The sequence below is a fragment of the Ascaphus truei genome, chromosome 1 (assembly GCF_040206685.1).
Source record: "Ascaphus truei isolate aAscTru1 chromosome 1, aAscTru1.hap1, whole genome shotgun sequence".
In the NCBI taxonomy this organism is placed as follows: Eukaryota; Metazoa; Chordata; class Amphibia; order Anura; family Ascaphidae; genus Ascaphus; species Ascaphus truei.
This window is the reverse complement of record NC_134483.1, coordinates 132,506,486-132,517,540: the sequence shown is the minus strand read 5'-3', so window position 1 is coordinate 132,517,540 and position 11,055 is coordinate 132,506,486. Positions and strand designations below refer to the sequence as shown.

The 11,055-nt window shown below is 39.7% G+C and overlaps 1 protein-coding gene across 2 annotated transcripts in view; it reads right to left on the bottom strand.

Annotated features, from left to right (window-relative positions):
- Positions 1-11,055, bottom strand: part of ADAMTSL1 (ADAMTS like 1) — a 943,111-nt gene that overhangs the window by 603,216 nt on the left and 328,840 nt on the right. The gene's annotated exons all lie outside the window — the stretch shown is intronic.

Below are 11,055 nucleotides of genomic sequence, written 5' to 3'. Positions count from 1 at the left end.
TCAATTGACGCCACGGGGTCACGAATTGCCATGGCAATGGGACATCATTACACCAGAACGCCAGAGCCAAGGTAAGGAGGGGGGAACAGTCAGCAGGGGGCCACAGTCGAAAAAGATTGTTGGTGGATCCGCTATGCCAGCTTAATAACTTTATGAGGCAACCATCCTATAATTTATTGTAATGTTGATGATGAACAACTTACATTACTTGCGGAGTGGATACACTTTTCTGTATTCTACTACTGCGGTTGCTATTTTTCTACAAACCAACAGTGTTTTGATAGATACACTATAGCACACTATCAAACTTTATTAATATATATCTACTGCAGTAGATTTGGGGCGCCCTATTGGCTCTGGCCTCCCATGTGATCTGCAGCCCCTAAGGCTGCTGGGAACTGTAGTCCCCTTGAAGAGCTTCTCCAATGGCCGCTGCAATTCGGCTTCCGCGCCGTCCCTTATCCCCTCGGGACGCAGAGGTGAGGGACCTGGCTCCAAATATATGTCTACAAGGGCTACATAAATGCATTATAATAGCAAGTGTATTTGGGAGATATCAATGTTTTACTCTGCTTTGTATCGTCCATCTTTTGGCTATATATTTCTATATTTCTTATAACTGTGCTTTACTAATATGACTGTTGTGTATTAGATACATTTTTGCTTGTACACCTTACCTTCACTTCCTGAGGGGACTTATTGTTACCACTACTAATTTATAGTTCTTTGCTGGGGAATTTTGGATCTTGATGGGCGCTTTATCAGCGTTTACTACGGGCTTGAACTAGCTGTGTACCATGCATCTTATTTATTTGTAAGCAGATGAAATATGTCTCCGTCAGCATGAGCTGTTACTTTAACCAACTTTGAGGAGCTTGACAACAGGCTGGTTAGGCTGGAAAATGTGCCTGGTTTAAAACATTACGTACTTTTGTGTACTTTTATGGATTGAACAAAATCTTTTTTACTTCAACTGCAGTGCCATGGACATTCTCTACTTTTGTATAAGTGCATATACTGTATATATGCCCCAATTAATGTATGTCTGAGTCTGTAAATGTATACTGCAAGACCTGTAACAACTTTTTAAGCTGTTATAGTCCCTAAAGTGGGAAAGTGGGCTCCTAGAGCCTGTTTCCCCCCCCCCCCCCCCTCCATGTCAGCCCTGGATTCCTCAGTCCAACACTGTTTGTCTATTCTTAGAACATGACCTGGCTGGGTTCTCTGGGGAGAGTGCTGAAACCCCGTGATCTAAGACAAGATATACGTTTTAGGAAGCGTAACACCATATTGTACTTCTCTCCCCTAACACGTTCTTTTAAAAAAAAAAAAAAAACTACCCTGTAGATGGCAAAGGTTTGACGAAGGAGGTTTGAATATCTTTTAAACCAAAAACCCTTGTAAGTCTTTCCATTTATAGAGAAATGTACCCGCTCTGTTTTCTTTATCTGCACTGGTATCTAATCTTCCCAAGGGCAGTAAATTAAGGAATTTGGTCTGGTAGATTTATGTTCAGCGAGTTAGATTTGATCCAATTAATAAAGGACAGCTTTTCTGGCAGCTATTAGCAATACTGTATCTGCTGAATTACTTAAATGTGGCACGATGGTAAGCCAGTAATCTACATTTCCAAAGGGGATAGATTTTTATCTGAGATCTAGTCTAACGTTTACATTTTTTGTAACGAAATTCAGAACCTTGCTCCAAAAGTATCACATTTTTCTATACCCCAAAAAGGGTAATGTAAGCCACATTTCTTCAACATACAAAAATATTTAGTATTTATTGATATAGAGGAACTCCACAGAAAATGTGAATTGTTTTTTCTTTGATAAATCTGGTGTAAATCTTTTGCATTAGTTTTGTCCCAGTTTTGCAGTTGAGCCTTTAGTAAATGATTCCCAATGACTGATCTTTAATTACATATAGAAATGCTGATTCATGGAGGAAAACCCTGACTCCAAGGCCCCTTTTCAACATACTGTAAAGTAGTGTTCCCCTTTCCTGAGAAGATTTCAGCTTTATTTATCACACGGCATATATAAATAGAGCTTCACTATACAGTCGATCTCTCATGTTAGACTGATCATTGATTTGGTAAAAAGGCTGTATATTTCCTGCCATTTGTTGGGGTTGTCTTTGACACTGTGTGTGTCAGAGGGGCCCACGGCAACAAAGTTCCACAGCCCCCCCCCCCAGAACATTGTGATCATGTCAATGCTTTTCCAGGGTCCCCATCATATGCCAGTTCCTTATTTTCTTGGAGATATCACATTCTGCGAACCTGGCTTTTTGAGCAATGGAAAAGGAGGACTCCTAATGATGGAGTCCCCTCCCGAGGATGGACCAGAAGAGAAGTCCCCTCCTGAGGATGGAGCAGAAGAGGAGGGCTTCCGAGGATGTAACAGAAGTGGAGTCTCCTCCTCAGGACGGAACAGAAGAGAAGTCCTCTCCTCAGAACAGTAGTCCGCTCCTCAGGATGGAACAGTAGTCCCCTCCTCAGGACAAAACAGAAGAGGACTAATCCTCCTGAGGACAGAACACAATTGGAGCACTCCTGAGAATGGAACAGAAGAGGAGTCCCCTCCTGAGGTCAGAATAGAAGAGAGTCATCCTAAGGAGGTGTTCTCCCTTTTTGTTGCTCTGACAGCTAGATTGTGTTAGGCGCTCTACAGGAGCACAGAATGCGATTTCCCATACACAATGGGCAACCAACATATGACGTAGTTACTATGTCAAGAGGACACTGAAGTGCCTGAAACCCATTTCGTGGTGGCTATTTCAAGGGACACCCACAGGGATAATGTGTAAGTAGACAGATATAACATGTTGAGAAACTAACAAACCCCTAGTTATTTTTTAGGACCTACCTTGGGGTACCAACTTGAGAATTCTTCATAGTAATGTTACATAGGAAAACCTATTATAAACCGTCTGATATGTTTTATGTCTACTTTTTCTACTTCCTTAGAAGGAGGGTAACCCCTCCCCCCATTCCCCCATCATACTGGTCTAATAAAAGTCCATCCTAACCTGCCACAATACAATAACTAATGCTATGCAGTCATAGTAACTGTTTACTTATTGGTATTTAACACATGCAGTACCAGAAGAATGTGTAATGGATTGTAATTTGTTTTAATAAAGCACCAATCCTCCTTAAAAAAAAAATATATATATATATATCTATAGAAACACAGAAAAAACAGGCGCACTCATAGCGTAAAAGGTATAACAATAAATTTATGGAGTCAAGGATTTAAAAATGCACACTCACAAACACAGCTTAATAAAAAGCATTTTTGAGTAAAACTCAGCCAGCCAGACGCAGGAACCCGGTAGCGGATAACTTCAGTGTAGTGTCCAGTGTAGATGAAGTCTCTTTGAGACGAAATGCGTAGAGAGTGTTTGTGCAGGTGTACTGCCCAGTTTTACTATTTTTCCACTCACTGGCTTGCTATAGCATTTTATTGCTTCTTTGGAAGCACTTATCTCAGCCGTCCACCCGTTGTTTTCATGGGAACTAATTCCGGTCGAATCCTCTGACGTCACTGAGTTCTCGCGGTACCTGGAGCCGAGAACGCACTGTGTGACGCCGGATTGAGAGGAAGGCGGCGTCCCTCGTGCTCCCCGGGCTCCTGAGGCGTTCACAGAGGCTGCTGCAGTGTATCTACACTGGACACTACACTGAAGTTATCCGCTACCGGGTTCCTGCGTCTGGCTGGCTATTGTCCCCCGTCCTCCAGGGACCACTAGGATCCCGAGATATTTGTGTGCAGATGATGACACAAAAACACTACAAATATGGCCCAGTGGAGAAAACTGTTAGTTGCTCGGGAACCAGGACGACCCCCGACGGTGGAACCACGGATTAGCTCTGACGGACCCTCAGTTCAGGTTGAAAAAAACATGCAAAATTGTGAGCAGGGCAGACTGCTGCTTGAAGTCATTTTTTTTACTAGGAATAAAACATGTATTTGAATTTAAAAGGAAACTTGTGTTAAAGTGTGTTCCGCACAGGGATATAAAGTGATTTTCTAAAGTGAAGTTGAGTACACAATCTTGCGTATTCAAAATCAACACTCCTTTTATAAGAGTTGCTGCATGTTTATTTTCAAGGGGCTTCCAAACAGGGATTTGTTTTATAGCAGTTCATAAAGCTATCTTTCAATGTTTATTATTCATGCTTTCCTGATTATACTTTTTATTTGCTGTCTTCAGCTATGAGGACTGCATTTCAGAATAAATCCATCAAAAATAAGAATACACCAGAGAAATTCCATTTTAGTTTAAGTCTATGACATATTTATCACTTTTATGGCAGGTTATCGGGTTAGCTAAGTTTAGTCTATTCACATTGTTTGGCTGTGTGTTTTTACGTCCCAAAACATGCTTTGCAAAAGCTATTAATTATATCACTAACTCCTTGGCCAAATTGCCTTAATCCCTGCACACTGAAAATAAAAACAGATTTCAGAAAGCAATGAGTGTGTGAACACTGATTTAGTGGCTCTAACATATGCCGTTTAGATTTACATGTTTAATGTAATTAAATATTTCCCCATGAAATCTAGAGCTGTTTTATGGGACGTAAATTATGGCTTCCGATATGCTTGGCTTGCTTTGTTTTCAGTTTTGTAGCTGCAAGTAAAAATGAGACACCAACTAGAAAGATAAATTGTATTTTTTAAGGATTTTTGCCACAATGTTTGTTTTATATTTTTCCTGTTGGTCCTCCGACCATAGCTCCTCTGACCTCTTAGAATAACAACATTGCTTGAAAAATAAACATATGTTGTATAACCTGTCTACTCTTTCCTATTGCCGTCAACCCATAAACATGGTTAAACTCACAGATCCATAGCGCTCAGCTCTTGCTGATTTTTTGTGAGTCTCATTGATTTAAAGTCAGTCTCACTGCTATTTAGAATCAGCTGCCTCATAGGGCCCTGTTCTAGTAGCTCTGAATTGTGACAAAGCGCTTCTAAAGTGCACTGTAGAAGTGGATTGGCCTGCTTTGCTTTTCTGTAAGCTCTTCTTACATGTCCAAACCATGCGGAATAGGCTTTTTTTAGAACTTGTTTCATTCTGGCTGTGCAAATCCATGCAGAATGACCAAACTCATATTTTTTGCAAACTAGCTGTATTCTAGTAGCTCCGAAAAGTGCAAAAGGCTAAATCTAAATCGATTCAAACAAAGTGGCGAGATAGTAATTGTGAGTGCCGTCCAGAGCCTGAAATAGGGCTTTTGTGTGCTGGTGGTCAGGGCAAGAGCTCTAGCATTGAACTAAACCAGATGCTGCGAAATGCTATTGTCACAGCATACTATTGAGAACTGCTAGCCACACCTATCCCTACTTCCCCTAGCTTCCTTTAAAAACAGACCATTTCAACTTCTTGCTAGCCAGCTCAAATGTTCCTTGTGCACAGAACGGAGCACACTTGAGACCCCTGGGAGATATGTGACAGTAGAGATTCCCCAGCATCTGGTTTAGTTCAATGGTAGAGCTGATGCTCTGATTAGTAGTGGTTATGAGTTCTGATATTGTTGGGTCTAACACCAGTACCCCCTTCAAATATTTTAGGAGGTGGCTCATTTAAATATACTTTGCATAGCTATTAGCATATCTCCCAGGGTATTTCAGGTGTCCTCTTTTTGCAACATAGGCATTTCACCCGAATTTATGTGGAAGTAGGTATGAGGGGATATATATACAACTGGAGATACTAATAAACTGGATCTCCCCCTTCCCCCTGCCTCATAAGCAAGTCCAATACTGGCAATGTGCACGTCGTGTAGTTTGTCACTGTTTTTAGAAGCAGTTTAGAAGATACGATTTGTAATAGAGAATAGGGTTTTTTCTCACATTTCATTTCGTGACTTCTGAAGATTTCAAACCGTGTGGTTTGGTAACGACAACTTTGGCGCTACTGGAACAGGCCCCATAGACCTCAATTTAGCCTCACTTATACTTTCCATAAAATGTTATTTTTTGGTAGAGAACCCATCAATCTATCTGATTTGGTTCCTTGAAAGCTGGGATACCTGCAGACCTTATTCTATATAGTCCAAAGTGGCCATCTATGCCGTTTTCAGCTGAAAATCAAATGGTATATCTGGCTGAAAGTGGCATGAACTGCCGCTTCAGACTACGCAGAATTATCTCCCTAGTCTTCTGTAATTTAGTCAAACTAATTGAAACAGATCATTACGATACGTTTATTTTTCGTTAGCTCTGACTGAAATGCGGGTTTGTAGTTTTAAATCGGCAGGTCATGTTTGATGGGAAATGTCACCCTGTCACCTGTATATGCTGCATAGCACTGTACTGTATATACTTTAATCCCCTGAGCCTTTTCTCTCCTTTCAGAATCACTCTTTAATTAGCCCCTCTAAACAGACCATTGCTCAATTGTATGTGGTGCCTGCCCCAAAAGCTTTTTGACCTGTATTAATAACAACCAATGGGATTATTCACCCTTGTAGAATGAGATGACATTTGGGATAGGAAGTATAGGGCAGCAGATGTACTTATTGGAGAGACTATACTGTTTTGGGTGTTCTGTTTTTATTGGAGAAGATTTAGATGGCTGGCTTTGTGGGTGGTCCCAGAATGAGTCTAAGCACTTGAAGGCCTGAGGTTAATACTCAATTTAGTAAATGCTGCAGCAATTTTTCATATTTATAGGCAATGTCAGGTCTCAAGAGACTCTTATATTAAAGTCTTGGACTGTGTGCTTAAGTACTTTGCATTCATTTTAACCAGTATACTGTACATGAGCAATCAATAGCTGCAATGCAATAGCTACATTGTATGAAGACTAGTAGGAGAAGTTAGGAGACAGGGGTTACTTGGTGCACAAATAATAATATATGCATGCATTGCTTTTAGCATGTCGTGCAATATTTAATTTGCTTCTAGATGTCACTCAAGTCTGAGTTGTAAATTACATTGCATTTGCTTGTAGCCAATGTATCAAGTTTGACATATTAAAAAAAAAAAAAAGTTTTCTTCACAGTACATTTGATGCATACACTAAAGGCCAGAATAATAAATCACTGACATGCTTGACATATGTCATTACATGGCATTCACGTGTTTCAGGACCTCTCGATAAAATATGCAGGCATTTAACTGATGTATGCTGCCTCTAGCTGAAATACAGCAGTCTGCATATTTACGTCAGAGAAAAGAGAGGAGGCGATGAGAACAAGGAATGTAAGTTCTAGCTGAAGCAATATTTTACATACTTCCGAAGTATCGTCTGCTAAGTGGATTTTAGCATACTGTAGGTAAAGGTGAAAATTGACTTCAAAATAATTTTAAGTGTCAATCCTAATCTATTATAACACAAATTAGACATTGGAATTATTTTTTAATTTAAAGTGTGATAAATATATATATTTTAAAACACTTCCTTTAACTTATGCCGCTCTCCCTGAACTCCTCCAGAAATCCAAGTTTCAAATCGTCTCCTCAGATGGGGGCGCCACAGGAAAAAAGAGTAGGAAACAAATAAAACAAAAAACAAATATAGTGTAATATAGAAAAAAAAGGTGCTCTGGGGTACTAGGGAGTATTGAAATCCCTTAATGGTACACTACAGATGGTAAATAATAAACGTAAAAATATAATTGTATTGAAATGTTATTAAAATAAGAGGCGGGAGCAATGTAAAAAAATCAAAAACACAATAGTGAGTGGTGTTTGAGGTGTGGCTACACAATCTATTGAATGAAGGTATCGCAGAACACAAATATATATTGGTCTCTTGTAGTTTTGAGAGTACCTGTGTCTGAGATACGTTGAAACCTCTTGGAATAAACTTGGTGTGTAACAAATAAACAGCTATTCCCAGTAGCTCTATATCTATAGTAGGTTGTTCTCTAGGGCAATTGTCTGTCAAATGAGATAATATTTTTTTTAATTTAAAGCGATAAACATTTTTTTTAAAGACTCTCTTTAACTTATGCCGCTCTCCCTGAGCTCCTCCACAAATCCAAGTTTCAAATCTTCTCAGTTGGGGGCGCAACAGGAAAAAAAGAGTAGGAAACCAAAAATATATGTAGTGTAATATATCCAGCAATATGCAAAAAAAAGTGAAACAGGGGTCCTATATGCATCTACAGTACATATATAAGGATTATATGAAGTCTTTATATACTGTCCAGATTTTCTCCGGTTCTTCATATAGGAGAAAAATAGAATAATAGTGCTACACAGTTTAATCAATAAAATCAATGTACAGAGTATATAACACACACACACACACACACACACACACACACACACACACACACACACACACACACACACACACACACACACACACACACACACACACACACACACACACACACACACACACACCATTTGTTCAATAAAGCCCAGCATGTAACATGGCACCACTACTCTCCTGCATGCCCCCCTGTTAGACTTCCAGTCCGACAACCGACTGCGTCACGTCCGGTTTCACAATGTTTCCAGATTTGGAGCTTGACTGATGCGGGTTGTCCCTATGATTTTGGGCAAATGTAAAACATTGCGATTCGCCCATGAAGGCCTCCTCAGGAATATCTTGCTACTACTGTGGTGTCATATTTTACGAGAAAATGTGTCTGAAATTAATCCAGATTATATTTTCAGCATTTTATCATTTTTTGTTTTTTTACTCTATTACATTTGATTACATGATAAAGATGTAATTTACTAAAAGTATAATGAAGCATAAACTGTTCTACCCTTCATATTCCTGTTCCTTCTTGTGAATATGTTTGGTTTCTTCTATGGGGTTTGTAACAGGGAAGTACCTACTACCAGTCAAGGCTGTTGGACCTCGGACAGCAAGGTTTTAACACCTTCCTGGCGAAGGCAAGGTGATTAACAGACACAGCTGAAGCCTGTCAGAAAGGACCTTAAAAAGGAAGGGGAAAGGAAGACCTATGGTCATAAGGCTGGTGCAATTCGCCCTGCCTGATTTCAGGGCTAGACAGAGGGAGGACCCAGTTCTAGACATACAATATGAAAAAGTAGTTGTATGTAATGACCTGGTAGTTGATGAGGTTGGGGCTGCTGGGAGATAGCTGTGCTGCCGACGCTGTGCGCAGGTCTCAGGTATGGGTGCCTGACCAGAACATGGAAACCCACTTTGTATATACAGAATGTAAATAGTCTTTCATGTACTAGACTGGCTTTCTGAAAGCTGTATGTTGCTGGTGCCCTGTTTGGCTGAATAAAAGCCTTTAGTGGATTCACCAACTCCAAGTCTCCTGAACTTACCTCGCCAGGGTGGTTTTTATGTGAGTGTTTTCAGTACCATTTTGGCCCCAAATAAATAAGTAGAGATGTATGAACCTTCCAAGATTTGCGTTTCCATCGTTTCCAAGAAGTTTGAAAAAACTTCGAAAATTTAGATTGCACGTTTGGCGCTTAAACATTATAGATGGTTGAAAATTCACTGTTTTGCTTTTTCATAGACAGGAAAGAAGCAGCCACTTCTAAAGCATCAATTATTTGTACATGCAATGTTCATTGACTTTTAGCGTTAAGTGAACCTGGAAAAATCTGGATAGATGCAAACTTTTGTGCCAATCCAAAAACAGTGAAATTGACAGTTTGATAAGCACACAAAAGTTTGCACTTCTCCCCATATGGTTGATCACTGTGCTGTCCTTGACTAGAAGTTTTTTGCTGCTGGTGCTTCAGAACATAGTGAATTAGGCCCTAGATATGTGCAAAATGTTGCACAAGTTAGCAAAACTTGCTAATGCTGAGCTGCTCATGTCAACTTTGTGAAGTTGGCAACATTCGCAAATATTTGTCCAAGTATTAGAAATCTCCCCCCCCCCTCCAAAAAAAGTTTGCTGGACTCTTAATATTGGCTTGAATTTAATTTACTGCAGAGAATAGCAATGTCATATGACCTTTCACATACTGTACGGGCATTTTTGCGTAATGTTGGTATACTAACGAAATTGGCAAAATCACCTTCAACTCTGCGAAAACCGGCAAACGGAAAAGTGCTGAAACTTTGTCAAATGTTCAGACAAGAATTTAAAAAGAAAAAAATAATAATAATTTTGCACATTGACCTCATTTGCACATCTCTACCTAGGTTATGTGACCAAGAAAATTATCATAACCTATTGAGAAAAAAAAAAAGGATGACGAGCTTATACATTAAAGCTATCATCTCACTTTAGCATTACTTTTGAAACTACAGTACTCTCTGATTTAATGATTTCAAAGTATCTTAAAGTACTTCTTGCACCACGCAGCATTGTACTGTAACTTACAGAAATAATGTATACAGAGAAATATAATAAATAAACCAAAGGACCACATGTTAAAAACTTGATGAACAGCCTCTTTGAGCACGCCCTCGGGAGGTAATATCAATATCAGTAGCATGCCATAGGTTTGATGGAAACCTAACAGGTACAGGGGATGATGTAATTTACAACTTTCAGAGCATTTTTGTATACTTTTGATATTTTTAATTATGCTGCCAGGTGCTGGGACGTTTGCTACATGATCCCATTTCAATCCCCTTTCCAGGGCAAATTGTTTTGGCAGCTTTACCGCTGATCACCGCAAAGTCACAATCATCAGCGTATTCGGAAATCTGATTTACTGTAGAATCACTGTCACATTTGGCCTCTTAAGTGGGAAATCGGGGACAGCACTGCATTTCTTTGAGTAGTGTGGATGGTGCCCATTGGGGTATCAAGGAATAGCTTGGTGGTAAGAACACTGTCTTTGAGGTGGGTATGCCCAGTTGAAATCTCAGTGTCCGCTCTCCTTGTGACCTTGAGCGAGTCACTTTATCCCCTGTCACCCCGGCACCAAAATGAAATTGTGAGCTTTCCACAGCTGGGACTCATTTAGGTTTATTCAGTGAGTTTCTTTACGATAGTGCCTCAATCGGCACTATTACAGTTTAATGAATAACCCCCCACTGTGTCTGAAAAATCTGGTGCTGCTTACATGCTGAGTTACATTATTATTATACAAAAAATCTAAATGTGTCCATGTTTATATCTACTGGAACACT